General features: G+C 37.2%; 1 protein-coding gene and 1 pseudogene across 14 annotated transcripts in view; one reads left to right on the top strand and one right to left on the bottom strand.

The window, feature by feature from the left end:
* Window positions 1–23,480, bottom strand: part of GPR174 (G protein-coupled receptor 174) — a 70,107-nt gene that overhangs the window by 27,177 nt on the left and 19,450 nt on the right. For 9 of the 14 annotated variants that reach the window (XR_016019919.1, XR_002136321.3, XR_012493341.2 and 6 more), the window contains one exon: window positions 17,351–17,392. The exons of 4 other annotated variants lie outside the window; for them this stretch is intronic. The gene's annotated coding sequence lies outside the window, so the exon portion shown is untranslated. Of the gene's footprint in view, window positions 1–17,350; window positions 17,393–19,202; window positions 22,434–23,480 lie in introns of those variants that run through there. One more of the 14 variants, XM_074323680.2, reaches the window with a different exon arrangement.
* On the top strand, window positions 22,443–22,767 carry LOC141569628 (KANTR integral membrane protein pseudogene; annotated as a pseudogene).

The following is a 23,480-nucleotide window of genomic DNA, read 5'->3' as shown; positions in this document are numbered from 1 at the left end:
AAATCTATGTAATTTTACTAACAATTGTCACCCCAATAAATTTAATAAAATAAAATTTAAAAAATAAAAAAATAAAGAATAAAATAAAATAAACAAATGGGACTATATGAAACTTAAAAGCTTCTGCATAGCAAAAGAAACCATTGACAAAATAAAGAGGAACTAACTGAATGGGAGAAGATTTTTGCAAACAGTGGCTCCCATAAGGGACTAATATCTAAAATATAGAAGGAACTCATGCAACTCAGCAACAAAAAAAGAAAAAAACCAATTGAAAAATGGGCACACGACCTGAGGAGACATTTCTCCAAAGAGGACATACAAATGGCAAATAGAAATATGAAAAAATGCTCTACATCACTAATTATCAGAGAAATACTTTAGTGGTTACCAGAGGGTAAGGGGGGTGGAATGTGGGAGATGAGGGTAAGAGGGATCAAATATATGGTGATGGAATGAGAACTGACTCTGGGTGGTGAACACACAATGGGAATTATAGATGATGTAATACAGAATTGTACACCTGAAATCTATGTAATTTTACTAACAATTGTCACCCCAATAATTTTTAAAAATTACTAGATCATTCATTAGAGAAATGCATGTAAAGACCACAATGAGATACCACCTCACTACAGTCAGAATGAACTATCATCAGTTAATCAACAAACGCCAAGTGCTGGCAAAGTTGTGGAGAAAAGTGAACTCTTGTGCACTGTTAATGGGATTGCAGATTGGTGCAGCCACTATGGAAATCAGTATGGGGGTGTCTCAAATACTTGAAATGGAACTATTTTATGACCCAGCAATTCCATTCTTAGGCATGTATCCTGAGAAATCCAAAATGCTGATTCAAAAAAATATATGCATCCCTTTGTTTTTTGCAGTGTTATTCACAATAGCGAAGACATGGAAACAACCGACATGCCTTTCAGTAAACGACTGGATTAAGAAACTGTGGTACATTTATACAATGGAGTATTGCTTGGCCGTAAAGAAGAATGAAATCTTACCATTTGCAATGATATGGATGGACCTAGAGAACATTATACTGAGTTAAATAAGTCAGTCGGAGAAAGGCAAATACCATATGATCTCACTTATATGTGGAATCTTAAAAATAGAAAAAAATGAGCAAACTAATTAGAAAGTCTCAGAGATATAAAGGAAAAACTCAGGGTTGCTAGATGGGAGGTGGGTGGGGATGAGGGAGAAGGTGAGGCGATTAGAAAGCACAGTTGGTAACCACAAGATTGCCATGGGGATACAAAAGACAGTTTGGGGAATATATCAATAATTTTGTAAAGATTTTGTAGGGTACCTTATGGGCACTTGTCTTATTAGGGAGATCACTTCATGGACTGTGTAGATGCCTGACCACTGCAGTGTACACCTAAATCTGAAGCTGAATAATACTGAATGTCAACTATAATTTAATATATATATATATATACACACACATACGTGCACGCGCGCACACACACACACACACACACAGGATGTGGAGTACAGCATAGGGAGTCAATGAACTTGTAATAGCTGAATACAATGTCAGAGGGTTAGTAGATTGGGGGAGAGGGGTTATCACTTTGAGAAGGTTGTGTCTAACTATTACATTGTTGTGTACACCTGAAACTAATTTTTTTAAAAAGTTAGGAGAGAAAGCTTATACCTGGCATATAGTAGGTGGTCAATGAATGGTATTTTTTAATTTAAAAAAAATTCCAGATCATTAAATGACCTAATTTCAAATGGTGGTCATTGTGACACATTAGTGGCAAGTAGAGATTATATTTTGGGATACAGAGCCCTGCCGAGCAGCCATCCAATCACAGGTCCTTGACAACCACTTGCTCAAACACCAACTTTATTTTAGAGTTCTAGTTAGAAAAATATTTTAATAAGCTAAGAAAAAGTAGACCTAGTAGTGCAAGTGATTGTAAATCATGTGGGGCTGAACAAGGTGTGTACAGGTATATGGAGGGGCAATTGTACCATTACGATACATGAGTAATCACAAATATTGCATAGAAGAGAGCTGGACAATTTCTTCCTGACTATGATCAGCAGACATAGATAATCTCAAAACTTCTTTTTCACTTTTGAAAATCTTCAGTTAAATAGCTTACAGTCTTCCCAGGAAACCTGTCCAGCAACTGCATCTAGGTAAAAAGCTGACTAAAGCACAGTAATAAAATACTAGAGAAAGTCTTTGCCTGGTTAATTCTCCTAGGGAATTCACCAGTTCTGACCTACTGAATATTCCATCAGATTTATTTGTTTGTTTTCTTGTTTGTTTATTTATTTTAAAGGAAGGTGTTCTGCCTGGATACTACATCCAATCAGGCTCCCAAATTCTCTTATTTTTGACACCTTCTATGATTTCCCCATAGGCCAATTTCATGAAGGAAGAAAACACCTATATGGGGACAAACAATGCAGTTATTGTGAGCAGAGCCATTGTTCCAGGAAGTTCTTTCACTTAGCTGAGTCTAAATGTCTCTGCTGACATCTGAAGACTATTTCCTTTCCAACAGATAGTGTATTTTGCTCCTCTGCTCTCAGTAGTATTCTTAATTACGTGGAGACGGTAAGATGGTCATCATTCAATCTCACATCACCAGTGAAAAAGGCCCAGTCACACTTCCTTTCCTTGGACATCCTAGTTTGTAACCATTTCATATCCTGGAGACCAGGTCACACCAAACTGGTATTGATTGAGGATGGGTGACCCCAGAGGCTAATGAAATTTGTACTGATAATTAGCAAGTACTTTAGTCACTATCCACTTCCTTGCTCCTACTACTCATTTAAAAAATGTTAGTCAGTTTGTTCTTTCACAGCTCCCAACTCTTGCAGTCTGTCTCTTATCCACATGATTTATAGGTTTTTGTTTTTATTATTTCCCTTTTTGTTAAGAAGGGTTTCTCAAAACGTGGTCTCTGGACTAGCCAGAGTGCATGTTAAATGAACATTCCCAGATGGACTAAATCTTAAATACCAAAGGATAGAACTAAGGTATCTACATTTTAACAATCTTCCTAGAGAACCAAATCAGGGAATCTTCAAATATGAAGACTTCCTTGAGACATAAAGGGCAGTACCAATATCAATTCAGTAATTTTGTTAAACTCCATAGTCAAATTAAGTCCTTGCAGGCATTCACTATGCTTTCCTATCTCCATTGCCTCTGTTCTTGATTTTCCCTCTGCTTAACATGTTGCGTACGGCGGGGTTTAAATCCCTCGTGAAGATTCTCGTGATCTGTACGCAACGTGTTAAAATGTTCTATCCCATCTTTACCTATTGAAATCCTGCCTATCATCCAAGGCCACTATAAACAAAAATCTGACCTTCTTCATGAAGCCTTTAATTTTCCTCTGCCTAGTTATGATCATACCTACCTGTGAACTCCCATAGTACTTTCTTTGGATTAGAAATATGCTTCCTTCTTATCCATTCCACAGAATTGTGAGCTCCATACCAACAAAGACCATGTTCTATGTTTTATTGACTTATAATCTTCCACCCCTAAAGTGTCCAGCTGCTTTTCATGTAGTAGCAACTCTATTAGATTCAAATAAGTTTATTGAACATCTAGGTCAGAGCTTAATATAATGGAAAGTTCCCTTTATGTCTTATATGCTATGTTCTTTTTTTAGCATTTTGACTATAGCTCCATTTTGTTGACTATTATTTAAATTGTGATTCATATTGGATCTCAAATCTTTATTTACACATGGTTAACTCCTTGAGAAAGTACTAAATCACTTTTGATAGGTGCTATAAAACACTGAGCACAGTTTAGAATTAAATGTAGCCAAATATCTGGCTAATAGTATCTGCTGTTTTTACCAATCTGGGTATGTGTGTCCTAACTTTCTATTTAAAACACAAGTCAGCATTTTACAAAGTTCCATTTTACACGTTAAGTTTCAAATGTTTTCACTTTGTAGAAGTGATGAGAAGATCACAAGGTATACTACAGTGGGAAAACGGCACAAAGTATTTCCTGTTCTCAGGGCTGACATGGCTGTGGGGATTTTCCTCAGCTCTTCTGAATGTTCACCTTGTGCCTCAGACCAGACATGAACATTGGAAAAGAAAAGTTTTTGTTTTTTTTAAAGGAAAGTTATAAGCTTCCAAGCTTACATAAAATAAACTAAGGTCCAAGATAATCAGATCCTTCTGGCCCTTTTCACTGTTTTGCAGTCCTTTTCTTGCAATTTTTTCTTTGAGCATGTGCCCTACACACTTCCTCATAGGATTAATAGGCTGCAAAAGTGGAGCTATAAACCAAACTTATGGGGTCTAGTAAAAAGAGCAAGAGTGGTTTGGAAAATTACACCACTCTCCAGGGCCTCACCCCAGTGTTGGCCTTGACTTGGGGTATAGGTAGCTACGTAATATGGTGGGATTTCAAGAATTGCCAAAGAAAACCTCCTTTAAGGAAAAAGAAAGAAAAAAATCCCTTCCCAGTTATTGGCTGGGGTCCAAACTCCTCTGTCTTAGGTATAAGCCTTTTGCTTTATACACTGAGTTTAGGTTTGGAATGCCAGACTCCCACATTTAAAGATGGAGTCCAGCAACTTAAACATGGCAAATTTTCCTGGGTAATGTCACTACCTCACACAAACTCAGAATTTCTGAATCACGTGCAATAGATCCCAGAGTTTTTGCATACTTTGCCTTTCAGCTCAGTAAGTGTATCAGCTTTTTCTAGTCTTGGTGCTTAATAGTTCACGCCCCACACCACATAGTTACTTGTATTTTACTTACATATTTGGGCCATTTTCTCCACACTATATTATCAAAATCTATAACATTTGGTTTGAAAGAACAAAAGGTTAATATAGAAACCTCTCAGGAGACACTAGATCTGCAGAAACTGAATACATAATCCTGATGGACAATGATTTAAAATTTAAGATTTTAGAGGAGATGTCATCAAAATAGCAGTGTGAGGTGAGCCTCTGGAAATCTCCCCTGGAATTTACAACAAATTGAAAAACTGTAACTCCACAAAGGACTCCCTGCACAGCAGACAGGCAAAATGAATAGTCTCAGTACTGAATTCACCTAAAGGTGGGCAAATTGTGCGAGCAAGGGAGGAAGGAAGGGAGAAGTGTGGAGACGGAGCCTCGTGGGCGCAGTACACAGACCTAGCTCAGTGCTCCAAGATCGCTGCATCCTGAAACTACTGAAGCTGTGGGAGAGGGAAGAACTCGGACTGCTAGGGCTCCATTTATGGCCCACAGGGCTGAGGGGACAGCATATAACATAGTTGAACCCAAAGCTCACGGCAGAAACCTCAGAGCAAAGAGTGAGGGAAGAAAGCTGAAAATGGTGGTTTAAGCCCTCACTGCATCAGAGAACACAAGCCTTAAGCACTGAGACTAGCCACCAGCTACATACATTCACAGAACTTGCACCGCCTCCACCTGCCAGAGCTAGAAGCAGAACAGTAGCAGTGTCAGATCAAAAGAACAGAATATTTGCAGTACTGAGAACTGTGGTCCAAAGACATAGATTCACAGACCAACTAGTTCCTGCAAAGAGGAAGGAGCTTTGGAAGCAGGACTGGCTGTGGTGGTGGTCGCCACCATTGCTCTGAGCACCTCTCACAACTCATCCCACCCCTGTCCCCACCTACGTGGGCTGATCCCTGCAGGAGAAAACAGAACTGCTGAAACACACGGATTCTGCATCTGGTGCAGGAACAGCTTTGGAAATTAAAAAGCTCTCTACATCACCAAGGGACGTGGTGCCTTATAACCCAGGTGAACGGTTAACAGAGGAGAAGCCCGCATTCCAGGGAATCCCACAACTGTGTGAGAAGCTGGAGTAGTGCAGAGAAAACATAACACTACAGTGTGAGAGAGAAAAAAAGGCTGCAGTCGGAGAAAATTAAACAGCCTACAAACACGTACTAGAAAACAAAAGAAAGACCTCTTCTTATCAACCTGTTACAGAACCCACTCCGGTAGATGTCTAGCAAGAGAAATAATAAAGCATTGATTGCCATGAATAACCAAGGCAACAAGACAGCTCAGAAAGAAAGTGAAAACTCTCCAAAAAACGAACTTAAAGATATGGAAATATGTGACTTAAATGACAGAGAACTCAAGATTGCAGTTCTGAAAAAACTCAAGGAGATGCAAGAAAACACAGATAGGCAGTTTAATGAACTCAGAAATACAATCAAAGAACAACATGAGCATTTTACGAAAGAGATTGAAATTTTTAAAAAGAACCAAACAGAATTTCGGCAGATGAAGAACTCAATAGAAGAAATGAAGAATGAAAGAGCCAGCTTAGGTTGTAGAGTTGACCAGATGTAGGGAAGAATCAGTGACATCAAAGATAGAAACCTGGAAATGACACGGATGGAAGAAGAAAGAGACTGGGGATTTAAAAGAAATGGAAGAACTCTAAAAGAACTTTCTGACTCCAACAGAAAGAGCAATTGTCACCCCAATAAAAAGAAAAAAAGAATAATGGTCATACCAGATGGAGAAGAAAGAGAGAAGGGAACACAAAGTATATTCCAACAACAATCAATGAAAACTTCCCAAACTTGTGGAAAGCACTGGATTCTTGAATACAAGAAACAAATAGAACACCTAACTACCTGAATCCCAACAGGCCTTCTCCAAGGCACGTTGTATTGAAGCTGTCTAATCAATGACAAAGAAAGAATCCTCAAGGCAGCCAGGGAAAAGAAGACGGTAACCTACAAAGCAAAGCCCATTAGATTATCATCAGATTTCTCAGCAGAAACTCTACAAGCCAGGAGGGAGTGGAAACAAATATTCAAACTATGGAAAGAGAGAAATTTTGAGACAAGAATAATATACCCAGCAAAGATATCCTTTAGATATGAAGGAGGAATAAAGACCTTTCCTGACATACAGAAGCTGAGGGAATTTTCTAATACATGACCTGCACTACAAGAAATACTAAAGGAGGCTATTCGACCAACATCAACAGGGACAATGTGTGGCAACCAAAACATAAAAAGGGGGAGAATAAAGGCCTAAACCAGAATACAGGATTGGAGAAAGTAGGCACGTTGAAGAAAAGAGAATACTCTAAATATCAAACTTTCTTTTACATAAACTTAAGGGTAACCACGCAAAAGAAATCCAGAACTTAAATATATACTGCAATAAAAGAAGAAACAGAGGGAAACATCATAGAATACCACCACACAGAAATAATAGACAACAATAAAAAGGCAAACAAACAATGGAGTCACAGTCTTACCAGAAAACTAAAGATAGAATGAGAGGAAATCCTCACATATCCATAATCACACTAAATGTATATGGACTGACCTCACCAATAAAAAGGCACAGAGTAGCAGATTGGATAAAAAAAAACTAAACCTAACCATATGCTATCTCCAAGAGACACATCTCAGCTACAAGGACAAGCATAGATTAAAGTGAAAGGGTAGAAATTGACACTCCAAGCAGATTGTATCCAGAGAATATCAGGTGTAGCTATACTTATATCACATGAAACAGACTTCAGGGTGAAAAAGGTAACAAGAGATAAACATGGACATTTCATAACGGTAAAGGGGACTATACAACAAGAAGACACAAAAGTCATCAATATTTATGCCCCCAAACTGGGAGCACCGAAATATACTAAGCAACTACTAACAGAACTAAAGGGAGAAATTTACAAAACACAATTCTACTAGGGGACCTGAATACATCATTGACAGCTATGAATAGATCATCCGAACAGAAAACAAATGATGAAATAGCAGCCCTGAATGACACATTAGATGACATGGACATAATTGACATTTATAGAGCACTTCATCCTGAAAAATCAGGCTATACATTTTTTCTAGTGTGCATGGAACATTCTAGAGGATAGACCATATATTGGGACATAAAACTAACCTCAGCAAATTTAAGAAGATTGAAATCATACCACACATATTCTCTGATCACAAGGCTTTGAAACTGGATATAAACTGCAAAAAGAAAGCAGTAAAAACTACAAATACTTGGAGATTAAACAACATGCTTTCAAAGACTGACTGGGTCAAAGAAGAAATTAGAGGAGAGATCAAAAGATACATAGAAACAAATGACAATGAAAACACATCCTACCAAAATTTTGGAGATGCAGTGAAAGCAGTTTTAAGAGGGAAATTTATATCGTTACAGCCTATCTCAGAAACAAGAAAAAATCCCAAAAATAACCTCACGTTACACCTTCAAGACCTACAAAAAGAACAACAAATGAAACCCAAGGTCAGCAGAAGAAAGGAAATAATAAAAATCAGAGCAGAACTAAATGAAATAGATAACAAAAAGACAATAAAGAAAATTAATGTGACAAAGAGCAGGTACCTTGAAAAGATTAACAAAATTCAAAAACCCTTGGATAGACTAACTAAGAAAAAAAGAGAGAAGACACTAATAAACAAAATCAGAAATGAACAACGGGTAGTTATCAGGATGCCACAGAAATACAAAGGATCATGCAAAAATACTAGGAAGGACTATATGCAACCAAATTCAATAAAGTAGAAGAGAAAGAAATAAAGGGCATCCAAATTGGGAATGAAGAAGTTAACTTGTCACTCTTAGCAGATGACATGATGCTATATACAGAAAACCCTAAAGATTCCACCAAAAAGCTACGAGAAACAATCAATGAATACAGTAAAGTTGCGGGGTACAAAATCAACATACAAAAGTCCATTGCATTCCTAAATGCTAAAAATAAAATCTCAGAAAAAGAAGTAAAAAAACAATTCCTTTTCCAATGGCAGCAAAAAGAAGAAAATACCTAGAAATAAACTTAACCAAGGATGTGAAAGACCTACATGCTGAAAACTACAAGACATTTTTTAAAGAAATTTAAGAAGACACAAAGAAATGGGAAGACATCCCGTGCTCATGGATTGGCAGAACCAACATACTTAAAATGGCCATATTACCCAAAGCAATATACAGATTTAATGCAATCCCCATCAAAATCCCAATGGCATTTTTTTAAATAAATAGAACAAAAATAATCAGAATTTTTGGAACCATGAAAGACCCTGGATAGCCAAAGCAATCTTAAGAAAAAAGAACAATGCTGGAGGTATCACATTCCCTGACTTTAGCTTCTACTGCAGGGCAACAATAATCGAAACAGCATGGTATTGGTAGAAAAACAGACACGTAGACCAATGGAATAGAATTGAGAACTCAGAAACAAAACCACATAAATATGGACAGATAATTTTTGACAAAGAAGCTAAAAACATACAATGGAGAAAAGACAGCCTTTTCAATAAATGGTGCTGGGAGAATTGGAAAGCCACGTGCAAAAGAATGAAACTGGACTGCTCTCGGTCACCATGCACCAAAATTAATTCAAAATGGATCAAAGACTTAAGCATAAGACCTGAAACAATAAACTGCATAGAAGAAAACATAGGTACTAAACTTATGGACCTTGCGTTCAAAGAGCAATTCATGAACATGATTCCAAAGGCGAGGGAAGTAAAAGCTAAAATAAATGAATGGGACTGTATTCAACTTAAAAGCTTCTGCACAGCAAAAGAAACCATCTATAAAATAAAAAGGCAACCAACTGAATGCGATGAGATTTTCACAAACAGTGCCTCTGAAAAGCGGCTAATATCCAAAATATACAAGGAACTCATGCAACTCAACAACAAAAAACGAACAAACAACCCAATAGAAAAATGGGCAGAGTTTTTATATACCACATATCAGTGAAATCACATGGTTCTCTGCTTTTTCTGTATGACTTATTTCGCTTAGCATTATACTCTCAAGATCCATCCATGTTGTCACAAAGGTTCCTATATCATCTTTTCTTACCGCCGAATAGTACTCCATTGTGTATATATACCACAACTTTTTTATCCATTCATCTATCGAAGGACATTTTGGTTGCTTCCACGTCTTGACCACCGTAAACAAAGTTGCAATGAACGTTGGAGCACACATGTCTTTATCTCTAAATGTTCTCAGATTTTTTGGGTAGATACCCAGGAGAGAGATTGCTGGGTCATATGGTAATTCTATTTGTAATTATTTTGAGGAACCTCCACACTGTCATCCATAACGGCTGGACCAGTCTACATTCCCACCAACAGTGTATGAGGGTTCCTTTTTCTCCACAGCCTCTCCAACACTTGTTACTATTTGTCTTGTTGATGATAGCCATTCTGACTGGGGTAAGGTGATATCTCATTGTGGTTTTGATATGCATTTCTCTGATGATTACACATGTTGGACATTTTTGCATATGTCTATTTGCTATTTGTATGTCCTCTTTGGAGAAATGTCTCTCCAGGTCCTCTGCACATTTTTCAATTGGGTTGTTTGTTTTTTTGTTGTTGAGTTGCAAGAGTTCCTTGTATATTTTGGATATTAGCCACTTATCAGAGGCACTGTTTGCAAAAATCTTATCCCATTCAGTTGGTTTTCTCTTTATTTTGTCGATGGTTTCTTTTGCTGTGCAGAAGCTTTTGTTTCATATAGTCCCATTGTTTACTATACCTTTTACCTCCATTGCCTTTGGAGTCAAATTCATAAAATGCTCTTTGAACCAAAGGTTCATAAGTTTAGTAGCTATATTTTCTTCTATGCTGTTTATTGTGTCAGGTCTTAAGCTTAAGTCTTTGATCCATTTCGAATTAATTTTGGTACATGGTGACAAACAGCAATCCAGTTTCATTCTTTTGCACGTGGCTATCCAATTCTCCCAGCACCATTTATTCAAGAGGCTGTCTTTGCTCCATTGTATGTTTTTAGCTTCTTTGTCAAAAATTATCTGTCCATATTTATGTGGTTTTATTTCTGGGTTCTCAATTCTATTCCATTGGTCTATGTGTCTGTTTTTCTGCCAATACCATGCTGTTTTGATCACTGTAGCCCAATAGTACAAGATAAAGTCAGGAAGTGTTATACCTTCATTACTGTTCTTTTTTCTTAAGATTGCTTTGGCTATTCGGGGTCTTTTGTGGTTCCAAACAAATCTGATGATTTTTTGTTGTATTTCTTTTAAAAATGCCATTGAGATTTTGACGGGGATTGCATTAAATCTGTATATTACTTTGGGTAATATCGCCATTTAACTATGTTGATTCTTCCAATCCATGAGCATGGAATGTCTTTCTATTTCTTTGTGTCTTCTTCAATTTCTTTCAAAGACGTCTTATAGATTTCAGCATATAGGTCTTTCACATCCTTGGTTAAGTTTATTCCTAGGTATTTTATTCTTTTTGCTGCAAATGCAAAAGGAATTGTTTTTTGTATTTCTTTTTCTGAGATTTCATTGTTAGTATATAGGAAGGCAATGGACATTTGTGCGTTGATTTTGTAGCCGGCAACTTTACTGTATTCGTTGATTGTTTCTAATAGCTTTTTGGTGGAGTCTTTAAGGTTTTCTATATATAGCATCATGTCGTTGGCAAAGAGTGATAATTTAACTTCTTCATTCCCAATTTGGATGCCTTTTATTTCTTTCTCTTGCCTGATTGCTCTGGCAAGGACTTCCAACACTATGTTGAAAAGCAGAGGTGATAGGGGACATCCCTGTCGTGTTCCTGAACGTAGAGCAAAGGGCTTCAGTTTTTCTCCATTAATTATGAGATTAGCAGAGGGCTTGTCATATATGGCCTTTATTATGTTAAGGTATTTTCCTTCTATACCCATTTTATTAAGTGTTTTAATCATAAATGGATGTTGTGTCTTGTCAAATGCTTTTTCTGTATCAATTGATATAATCATATGATTTTTGTCCTTTATTTTGTTTATGTGATGTATCACATTGATGGATTTTCGTATGTTGAACCATCCTTGTGCCCCGGGGATTAACCCCACTTGGTCGTGATGAATAATCTTTTTAATGCATTGTTTATTCGATTTGCTAGAATTCTACTTAGGATTTTTGCATCTGTATTCATCAGAGATATTGGTCTGTAGTTCTCTTTTTTGTGCTGTCCTACCAGATTTTGGTATCAGGATAATGTTTTCCTCATAAAATGAGTTAGGGAGTACTGTCTGTTCTTCAATTTTTTTGGAAGAGTTTGAGCAGGATTGGTATTAGATCCTCTTTAAAGGTTTGGTAGAATTCACTAGTGAAGCCATCTGGTCCCGGACTTTTGCTTTTGGGAAGGTTTTGGATGACTGATACGATTTCGTTACTGGTGATCGTTCTGTTTAGATTTTCTAGTTCTTCACGGTTCAGCCTTGTAAGACTATATGTTTCTAAGAACTTGTCCATTTCTTCTAGGTTATTCAATTTGGTGGCATATAGTCCTTCATAGTATTCTTGGATGATCCTTTGTATTTCTGTGGTTTCCGTGATAACTTCCCCTTTTTCGTTTCTGATTTTGTTAATTAGTGTCTTCTCTCTTTTTATCTTAATGAATCTAGCCATGGGTATGTCAATTTTGTTAATCTTTTCAAAGAACCAGCTCTTTGTCACATTAATTTTTTCTATTGTCTCTTTGTTCTCTATTTTATTTAGTTCTGCTCTGATTTTTTCTATTTCCTTTCTTCTGCTGACATTGGGTTTCACTTGTTCTTCTTTTTCTAGTGATATGTGGTATATAAACCAAAAACAGTAAAAGATCAAGACAAACAAATGAGAAACAAAACTCATAGACACAGACAATAGTTTAGATGTTACCAGAGGGTAAGGGGGTGGGGGGTGGGAGATCAGGGTAAGGTGGATCAAATATATGGTGATGGAAGGAGAACTGACTCTGGGTGGTGAACACAAAATGGGATTTATAGATGATGTAATACAGAATTGTACACCTGAAATCTATGTAATTTTACTAACAATTGTCACCCCAATAAATTAAATTAAAAAAAAGCAAAATGGGCAGAGGACCTGAAGAGACATTTCTCCAAAGGGGACATACAAATGGCAAATAGACATATGAAAAAATGGTCAACATCACTAATTATCAGAGAAATGCAAATAAAACCCACAAGGAGATATCACCTCACCCCAGTTCGAATGGCTCTCATCAGCAAGACAAATAGTAACAAGTGTTGGAGAGGCTGTGGAGAGAAAGGAACCCTCATACACTGTTGGTGGGAATGTAGACTTGTGCAGCCACTATGGAAGGCAGTGTGGATGTTCCTCAAAAAATTACCAGTATTCTTCCCATACGACCCAGCAATCCCTCTCCTGAGTATCTACCAAAAAAATCTGAAAATATTTATCCATAAAGACATGTGTGCTCCCATGTTCATTGCAGCTTTATTTATGGTGGCCAAGACATGGAAACAACCAAAATGTCCTTCTATGGATGAATAAATAAAGAAGTTTTGGTATATCTACACAATGGAATACTATTCAGCTGTAAGAAACGATGAAATTGGATCATTTGTGACCACATGGGTGGATCTTGAGATTATAATGCTAAACGAAATTAGTCAGAGAGAAAAAGCAGAGAACAATATGATTTCACTGATATGTGGTATATGAACCAAAACCAACAAAAGAAGAATAAAAAGAAATGAGAAACAAAAATTCATAGACACAGACAATAGTTTAGTGGTTACCAGAGGGTAAGCGGGGGGGAGATGAGGGTAAGGGGGATCAAATGTATGGTGATGGAAGGAGAACTGCCTGGGTGGTGAACACACAATGGTATTTATAGATGATGTAATACAGAATTGTACACCTGAAATCTATGTAAGTTTGCTAACAATTGTCACCCCGATAAACTTTAATTTAAAAAAATCTAATTAGGCACTATTAACAACTCATATGTCTTTAAATAAAATGATGAGAAGAAATCCAGGCTTTAGAACAATTCAGGAAGAGCTCGTATTGTATCATTTTGCTGTTCTCTTGTGAGAACTATTCAAACTATATTAAAGATAGCTACATACACAATAAAAAAAAAGATTTTGTATAGTAAAATGCAAGTGGCAAAAATGAATAGTGTAGCCCTTAGTAATAACCCCCAAAAGTACCCATAAAACCCTCAGTAGTTACTCTAAAAATGCCCATAGAACTATTGATATCCCAAGAGCAAGATAATAACTCTAAAATATGGGGAATTCCATTCATAGCTTTTAAATGACCAATAATAAATCTTATTCTTAGATTAGGCTTTGAGGCAGGTTTGGGGGAGGGATACAAGACATTGAACATGGCTGTCCCAGGTGATTGAATATAAGCCTCTTCTAGTGGCTTTTCTGTCTTTGTCGAACCTGTCTTATTTTCTTGTTCTTTACAGCATGTCTTCTTTAGTTCTCCAATTGAACAGGATTCTAGTTGGTTAATTCTCAATCTTCTACCATGTTTTCTATGCTTAGAAAGTAGATCCTATAATTTAAGCAAACTTTAAAGAAATTTACTTTGTCCCTAACTTCAAAAAATAAGCCTCCAAAAAAAAAATAATTAAAAAAAAAAAATAAGCCTCCCACGTGCTTGAATCACTGGTCAAGGAGAGACCACATGCCTAGAACCATTACTGTAATCCTATAGTTCTCCTTCCAGCAGCACAACCCTCCTGATGAGAAGCAAACTGAGTCTTCTGGAAACTCTTGGCTCTTAGAGGTATCTTTTTTGTTACTGACACTGAGCTGTCATCAAAAAAGGTGACTGCATTCCTTGACAATCTTCCACCAGTGATGGGAACATTATGACAGGTACATGCCCTCTAGCTTATGTGGAAGCAGAGAAGGTGCCACACCATTTTTAGTGCATCTCCTTTCCAGACTCTACTACATTTGTAAGCTACCAAATTTGAGAAAAGAGTTATATCTATGAAGTGTTAGAGGAATGTCTGTAGCTCTGGAACTGTCTCCAAAAGGAGGGTTACAAGGATGAAATGGGGAAAGTCCTAGACTAACCTCAAAGATCTTGTTGCCAAATCTACTTTACCCATGATCCAAGAACCCACACAATGACATATTCACTTGGAGATCTCTCTAGACTATGTATGGAATAAGGATACCCATGGTATGAAACATCAAACATCAAATTATATTGTAGGTTCTCACCAGAACTCTTGTCATGTTTGTCTGAGATGTCATCAAATGTATTGATTGAAAGGAGGTAGTGAAAACTAAGCCAGATGGGACCCTTTCATATGACAACCTCTCTTCTTCCCACACAAATTTTTAGGTACTAGATTCACAAAGACCCAGAAATTTTACTCTTCTCTAGGAAAGAGCTAAAGTGTTCTAAAGGATCACAGATGCAATCTGAAGTCAAGCCTGGGATCACATCAAGCCCAGGAGCTTTGTACATGGGCAATATTTGAGTGTAATTGTGCATAGCTTGTGTTTACAGCATAGCATCATGCTCTGTTACTTAATAGAGTAATTTTTCAGCAAGTGGCATTATTTGCAATATTTGGTTCATTTTTGATGATTCCTTATTTCACTGGAGTGAATAGTAATATAATTCAAGATTGAGATATAGTGAAGCAAGACTGGAAAGGACAATGTTGTGTGGTCTTGTTTTTTTGGATTTAAAAGCAACATATATATCATGCATTATTCTCTGTAGTATGAGTTGAAAAGTATCTAAGAAGCTCAGAAAAATCCTTTTTCCAAAATCTTTTGCAGACATTCCTACAAAAATACTATGAGTTTCTATTTTGGGTTGACTCAAAAGACAGAGTTGCAACTTCTAGCTAAAATAAATAGGCAAGTAAATAAGGAGTCTCCTCTGGTGAATGCAAACTTTTTATACCTTTCCAGCACAGTATTAGTAACACCCAGCAGTATTTCAGAAGGAGGAACAAGCATTCGCATTTTATCTCTATTTACAATATTTTGACATGAGTAATAGCCCTACTTCCTGTTTGATTGTTAAATAGCATAACTTTCTTATTTTAGACTAAAATAGTTCTGCAGATGTCTTTACCAAATATGAGTTGAAGCATATCATTCACTTGTGCAAAAATTATTCAAGTGTCCACATTCTGGTGGCCTAAAAATCTGACATTCAAAGTTCTATTTTCTCTTTTTAGCCTGATCTCTTATTATATTGTTCCAAATGCTCTAAACATCATGATGCCAGGCTTTACTTGAATACATCATGTACCTTGATGTCTCTGTCTTTTAATTTAGCCTGAATGTTTTTATGTTCCACTACCCCATCTCTACCTTCCCACTTTGGCAGGAAAATTCTTTATAGAAAAGAGTATTTTGATTATCTAATATCCTCCTCTGAGTCTTCCTTGATTCAGTCAAATTGGAATTACCTCTTTCCTTTGACTTTCCACAGCATATTGCTTGTATCTCTATTATAGCCTGATGTGTTTCATCCTGTCTGATGGCATAGTTAGTTGTCTATATTTTCACTAGGTTGTAAGCTCTTTGAGAGTGTGGACTTTGTCCTAATAATCTGTGCATCTCTCACAACATTTATAATAGAACTGTACTAAACAATTGTCCATTAGCTGATGGTTAGGAAATATCTCTTAAATGAATAATACAAATGCCCCTGCATGTTTGCAGAACCATTTTTTCTTTCAGTTATAAAGTTCTGTGTAATTTTTGTAGCATGCCATTTAAAGGCTCTTCATGTTGTAAAACCTACTCACATTTAATAATTCCTAGCTATTATTTTAATTATTGATATTGGCCACTGCAAAGCATTTGGAGATCACAAAGGACACTTTTTAAAGAACTTTCCTTTTTTCCATTTACTGAGAATTACATCTAATTGTTTTTCTTTATAGAATTTTTTTCCCAACAGTAAAATTTGCCCTTCCTTATTAGTAATCTGCCAATGAATAAAATAAATGGTCTGTATGCTATCCCACTGAACTAATTAGAATTTCCTCCTTAGTTTCCCCAAAATAATCAAAATGTATTCCCTTAAGTGTTTGGGAATCAAATTGAAGAAACTTCAAAAACAGTTAAAGATAAAACACATCCTTCACAGCAACAGCGGCCCCCAAAAGGTCAATGTCCATTTAACATTTCAAAAATCATCCTACTACAAATTTACCATATTATCTGCAATCTATGATCTAAGGGATAGTATAAGACTCAAAACACATTATTGCTTTTTTAAAAAATCTAAACTCTTGAGAATATACATTTAAGCAGCCACATTGTATTGTGATCAAAAGAAGTACAAATAAACGGAAATCAGGTTAAAAAAGTATCAGCTCCCCAACACACACACACACACACACACACACACACACACACACACACACACACAAGAATGGAGTACAATACACTTCTTTGTAGCAACGTGATACTATTTTTACTTTTTCTTTCTTTTTTTTTTTTTTTAACCACAGCCTGCTGCCTTCAATGCAGGAAATGACAAGCCCTTCCTCCACCATAGCCAGGGGACTCACCAAGCACCCGAAAGTTTGTTGAACAGGAACTGATCCCAAAACCTGCAATTATAAAAAGATAATATATATATTTTCTTATTAAACTTACCTTCTGGTTTGCTCACTTTTATTTCTCACATAGGTCAATTGCTTATCTCTTTATGTCATTATCTACTTGGAAAGTTAAGCTGGACATATGACCACCTGTAGGCCTAGGGAATTAATTAGGCCTAGGCTGAATTTACTTCTAATCCCTTTCCCTTAAATGCACCTTGTGAAAGACTAAAGAAACAAGGTGTTTTTAAACCCAAACTGGTGACAAAAAATAAAAGGATTTTTTTCAGTGAATGGTACTATTATTTTATTTATTTATTTTTCAATTATAGTTGATATACAATATTAGTGTCAGGTGAATAGCATAGTAATTATACATTTATGTCCCTTTCGAAGTGATCATCCCGATAATTCTACTACCTATCTGGCACCATATCATTACCACAATATTGACTATATTCCCTAAACTGTACTTTAGATCTCCATTACAATTTTTATAACTAGCAATTTATACATCTTAATCTCTTTACTCTTTTCACTCACTCCCCAAACTCCTCTCCCATCTGGTGCCCATCATTTGTTCTCTCATCGATAAGTGTGTTTCTTTTTGTTTGTTCATTTATTTTGTTTTTTAGATTCCACATATAAGTGAAATTATATGGCATTTGTCTTTATCTGTCTGATTTATTTCACTTAGCATAATACCCTCTAGGTCCATCCACGTTGTCGCAAGTGGTAAGATTTCATTCTTTTTTATAGCCAAGTAATATTCCATTGTGTATACCATATGTACCACGTCTAGATAAAGAATGGCATTATTTGCAATATCTGGTTGGTTTTTTATTGCACTTTATTTCACTGGAATGAAAATTAAATGACTAGCCACTTCTCAAGAGGTTTTTTGTTTGTTTGTTTAATTTCCATTTTCATGAAATATCTTTTTCCATCTCTTTACTTTTTGTCTGTGTGTGTCTTTCAATCTGAAGTGAGTCTCTTGTATGCAGCACATTTAAGGGTTTTGTTTTTTCATGCATACAGCCCTCCTATGTATTTTGATTGAAGCATTTAATCCATTTACTTTGAAAGTAATTGTTGATGGATATGAAGTTATTGCCATTTTATTGTTCATATTTCTGAGATTTTCCCATCTCAAATAAGTCCCTGTAACATTCGTTGTAATACTGGTTTTATGGTGATGAACTCCTTTAGCTTTACCTTGTCTGGGAAGCTTTTTTTTTTTTTTTTTTTTAATTTATTGGAGTGACAATTGTTAGTAAAATTACATAGATTTCAGGTGTACAATTCTGTATTACATCATCTATAAATCCCATTGTGTGCTCACCACCCAGAGTCAGTTCTCCTTCCATCACCATATATTTGATACCCCTTACCCTCATCTCCCACCCCCCACCCCCTTACCCTCTGACTTTTTTTTTTTTAAATTAGTTTCTTTATCTCTCCTTCAATGTTAAATGATAGCCTTGCTGAGTAGAGTATTCTTGGTTGTAAGTCCTTGCTTTCCTTTCCTTTTTTAAAAAAATTAAACTTATTGGGATGACAATGGTTAATAAAATTATATAGGTTTCAAGTGCACAGTTTTATAATACATCATCTATATATCACATTGTGTTCACCACCCAAATTCAGTGGTAAAAGTGGAAAAAAGGGATCGACTATATGGTGACGGAGGGAGAACTCATTCTGGGTCCTTGGTTTTTATCACCTTGAATATTTTGTGCCAATCCCTCTGGCCTGCAAAGTTTCTGCTGAAAAATCAGCTGACAATCTTATGGGAACTTCCTTATAAATTACTACTTGCCTTTCTCTTGTTGCTTTTAGGATTCTCTCTTTGTCTTTAACCTTTGCCATTTTAATTATGATGTGTCTTGGTGTGGGACTCTTTGGGTTCATCTTGTTTGGGAGTCTCTGCACTTCCTGGACGTGTATGTTATTTCCTTCACCAGGTTACAAAGTTTTCGGTAATTATTTCTTCAAGTGGGTTCTCAATCCCTTGCTTTCCCTCTTCTCCATGGGTACCTCTATGATGTGAAACTTGTTATGCTTGATGTTGTCCCAGAAATCTCTTAAACTATTCTCATTTTTTTAATTCTTTTTTTTTTTCTTTTTGCTGTTCCAATTGGGTGTTTTCTGTTCCTTGGCTTCCAAATCACTGATTCAATCCTCTTCTTCATCCAGTCTGCTGGTGATTCCTTCTAGTACATTATTCATTTCAGTTACTGCATTCTTCACTTCTCACTGGTTCTTTTCTACGGTTTATACCGTGTTTCTCCAAAAATAAGACCTAGCCAAACCATCAGCTCTAATGCATCTTTTAGAGCAAAAATTAATATAAGGCCCCGTCTTATTTTACTATATAAGACTTGGTCTTATATGATATGCTATAATATAATATGTTATATTAATTTTTGCTCCAAAAGATGCATTAGAGCTGATGGTCCAGCTAGGTCTTATTTTGGGGGAAACACTGTATGTCCTTTTTTATGCTTGCTATCTCTTTGTTGAAGTTCTCACTAAGTTCCTTGAGCATCCTTATAACCATTTTTTAACTCTGTCTCTGGTAGGTTGCTTGCCTCCATTTTGTTTAGATCTTTTTCTGGAGTTTTCTCCTGTTCTCTCATTTGGGATACATTTCTTTGTTTCCTCATTTTGGCTGCCTCTCTGTGTTTGTATGTATTAGGTAGGGTTCTATGTGTTCCAGTCTTGGCCAGGTGGATTTATGTATTAGGTGTTCTGTGTGACCCAGTGGCATAGTCTCCCTGATCACCTGAGCTAGGTGTTCCAGGAGTGTCCCTTGTGTGGGTTGTGTGTGTTCTCCTGTTATAGTTGAGCCTTGAGTGCTATTGGCATGTCAGTAGGTGGTATTGACCCTCAGGCTGATTGGTTGTGGGGTTTGGCCATGTCCACAGCTTATGGGCAACTCTGTGGGAGGCTTACCCCACTGAGTGGGATTTGCCGCATTGGTCTCTGGTGCCTGTTGAGACCACCCTTTGTGTGTGCCACTTGTGGGGCTAACTGGGCAGTGCTTTGCTATGTTCTGAAGCCAACCTCCAAGTATGTTGGTTCTGGGGCTTCTTGGGAGGGGCTCCTATTCAAGCGCAGGTCAACCACTGCTTGAGACTGACTGGGGTCTATCTGGTAGGAGCTACAAAGCAATCCATGGTTGTTTGCTGCCTGTGCTAACCCTGGAATCACATGGGAAAGGCCATGCTGCAAACCAAGGGCAGGTGCTACCAATACCAGTCCTGGGTAACTGCAAAAATTTAGGACACCTGGAGGCCTACTGCCACCTGCTGGCACCGTTAAGGTTCAGCTTCTGATAAATCCTTGTGGAGATGTGAGTTGGGTGAGGCAGGATCTCAAGGAGTCATTAGAGTGGGAAGAGTTGTGGTCTCCAGGTTAATGTAAATTCTGGTTCAGTGCCAGTGCTGAGCCTGGAGTGACTCAGCAAAAGTCTTAGAGTATACCGAGACCAGTGTATGCCTGCCTGGGGCCCCTTGGAGTCTGGTAGGTTTCCAAGAGGAGTGCAATGTGGGAGGGGCTGGCTGCTTGTAGAGAAAGTGCCTCTGGTGGTGCAGGAGTTGGTGGAGCAGGCTCCCAGCTGAGTCAGGAAAGCGGAAAAGTGGAGCTCACCAGGCCAGTCACATTCATATTTGGCCTGTGGGGCTGCGCTCAACCCAGGAAACATGGTGCCTCCCTGCTGGCTATACAGGAGAAAGACCCCTTACTGGGAAAATGCTGGGAAATGCCAACTGTCCTCCAGTCTTCCCCATGAAGCCACACACCTCATTCTGCCCCCATATGTCTCTGAGGCCCCCCAAGTCAAGGTTCTTCCACTGGAGCCCAAGGTGAGTGCTTGCGAGCGAGTGAGTCTGTGTGTGGGACGTTTAAGAGGAAGTCTGGGTTTCCCACACCTTCCAATGGAATCCCCACTGTTTTCCACAGCCAGGCATTGTGGGGACTCCTCTTCCTGGCACCAGTACTCCAGGCTGGGGAGCCTGGTGTAGGGGGCTAGGGTCCCTCACTCCTCCAGGGGAGGTCTTCCCAGGTAAGATATCCCTCCTGAGTCTCAACCACCACAGGGAAGTTTGGGGCCCATTCCACATCTCCGCCCCTCTTACCAGTCTTGGCATGGCTGCTTCTTTATATTTTTAGTTATACGACTTCTGTTTCACTAGACTTGAGATGGTTGTCCAGGTTGATTGTTCTAGAATTTGGTTGTAATTTTAATGTGTTCATGAAAGGACACAGGCACAGTGTTCATCTACTCTGCCATGTTGGAAGAAAAGCTTTAATTTTTTCATTATTAAATATGGTGTTACCTGAGTGTTTGGCATATATGCTCTTTATTATGTTGAGGTACTTTTCTTCTATACCCATTTCATTAAGTGTTTTAATTACAAATGGATGTTGTATCTTGTCAAATGCTTTTTCTGCATCTATTGATATAATCATATGATTTTTATCCTTTATTTTGCTTATATGGTGTGTCACATTGATCAATTTACATATGTTGAGCTATCCTTGTGCCCCTGCAATGAACCCACTGGATTGTGATGTATACTCTTTTTTAATGTATTGTATTCAATTTGCTAATATTTTGTTTAGAATTTTTTTGTCTGTATTCACCAGAGATATTGGTCTGTAGCTCTCTCTCTCTCTCTCTCTCTCTCTCTCTCTCTCTCTCTCTCTCTCTCTCTCTCTCTCTCTCTCTGTTCTCCTTACCAGGTTTTGGTATCAGGGTAATGTTGGCCTCACAAAATGAGTTAGGAAGTATTGCCTCTTCTTCAATTGATTGGAAGAGCTTGAAGAAGACAGGTGTTAAATCATCTTTGAATATCAGATAGAATTCACTGGTGAAGCCATCGGGTCCTGGACTTTTGCTTTGGGAGATGTTTTGATGATGTTTCAATTTCCTTACCATTGATAGGTCTATTTAGATTGTCTTGTTTTTCATGATTCACTCGAGGAAGGTCATATGTTTCTAAGAACTTGTCCATTACTTCTAGGTTATTTAATTTGGTGGCATACACTCCATAATATTCTTGTATGATCCTTTGTATTTCTGTGGTACCGGTAGTAACTTCTCCTCTTCCATTTATGATTTTGTTTATTTGTGTCTTTTGTCTTTTTTTCTTAGTGAATCTAGCCAGAGGTCTGTCAATTTTATTAAGCTTTTCAAAGAATCAGTGCTTTCTTGCATTATGTTTTTCTATTGTCTTCTTGTTCCGTATTTCATTTAATTCTGCTGTATTTTTTATTATTTCCTTCCTTCTACTGACTTCAAATTTCATTTGTTTTTCTTTTTCTAGTTCTTTAAGATGTAATGTTAGGTTGTTTATTTGGAATTTTTCTTGTTTCTGGAGATAAGCCTGTAAAGATAGAAATTTCCCTCTTAATACTGCTTTTGCAGCATGCCAACAATTTTGCTATGATGTATTTTCATTCCTACTCGTTTCTATGTATCTTTTGATCTCTCCTTTTATTTCTTCTTTGACCTGGTCATTCTTTTTTCTTTTTATTGGGGTGACAATTGATAGTGAAATTACATAGATTTCAGGTGTACAATTCTGTAATACATCATCTATATATCACATTGTGTGTTCAACACCCAGAGACTGTTCTCCTTCCACCGCCATATATTTGATCCCCCTTACCCTCATCTCCCACCCCCCACCCCCCTTACCCACTGGTAACCACTAAACTATTGTCTGTGTCTATGAGTTTTTGTTTCTCCTTTGTTTGTCTTGTTCTTTTGTTGTTTTTGGTTTATATACCACATATCAGTGAAATCATATGGTTCTCTGCTTTTTCTGTCTGACTTATTTTGCTTAGCATTATAATATCAAGATCCATCCATGTTGTCATAAATGTTCCTATTGAAAAGTGGACAGAGGACCTGAAGAGACATTTTTCCAAAGAGGACATACAAACGGCAAATAGACATATGAAAAATGCTCAACATCACTAACCATCAGAGAAATGCAAATAAAAACCACAATGAGATATCAACTCACCCCAATCAGAATGGCTATCATCAACAAGACAAATTCTAACAAGTGTTGGAGAGGCTGTGGAG

This window comes from Rhinolophus sinicus, chromosome 18, assembly GCF_057876585.1.
Source record: "Rhinolophus sinicus isolate RSI-liver-muscle chromosome 18, RSI-T2T, whole genome shotgun sequence".
Classification (NCBI taxonomy): Eukaryota; Metazoa; Chordata; class Mammalia; order Chiroptera; family Rhinolophidae; genus Rhinolophus; species Rhinolophus sinicus.
Note: the sequence above shows the minus strand (reverse complement) of the source record. Positions and strands in the feature narration are given on the sequence as shown.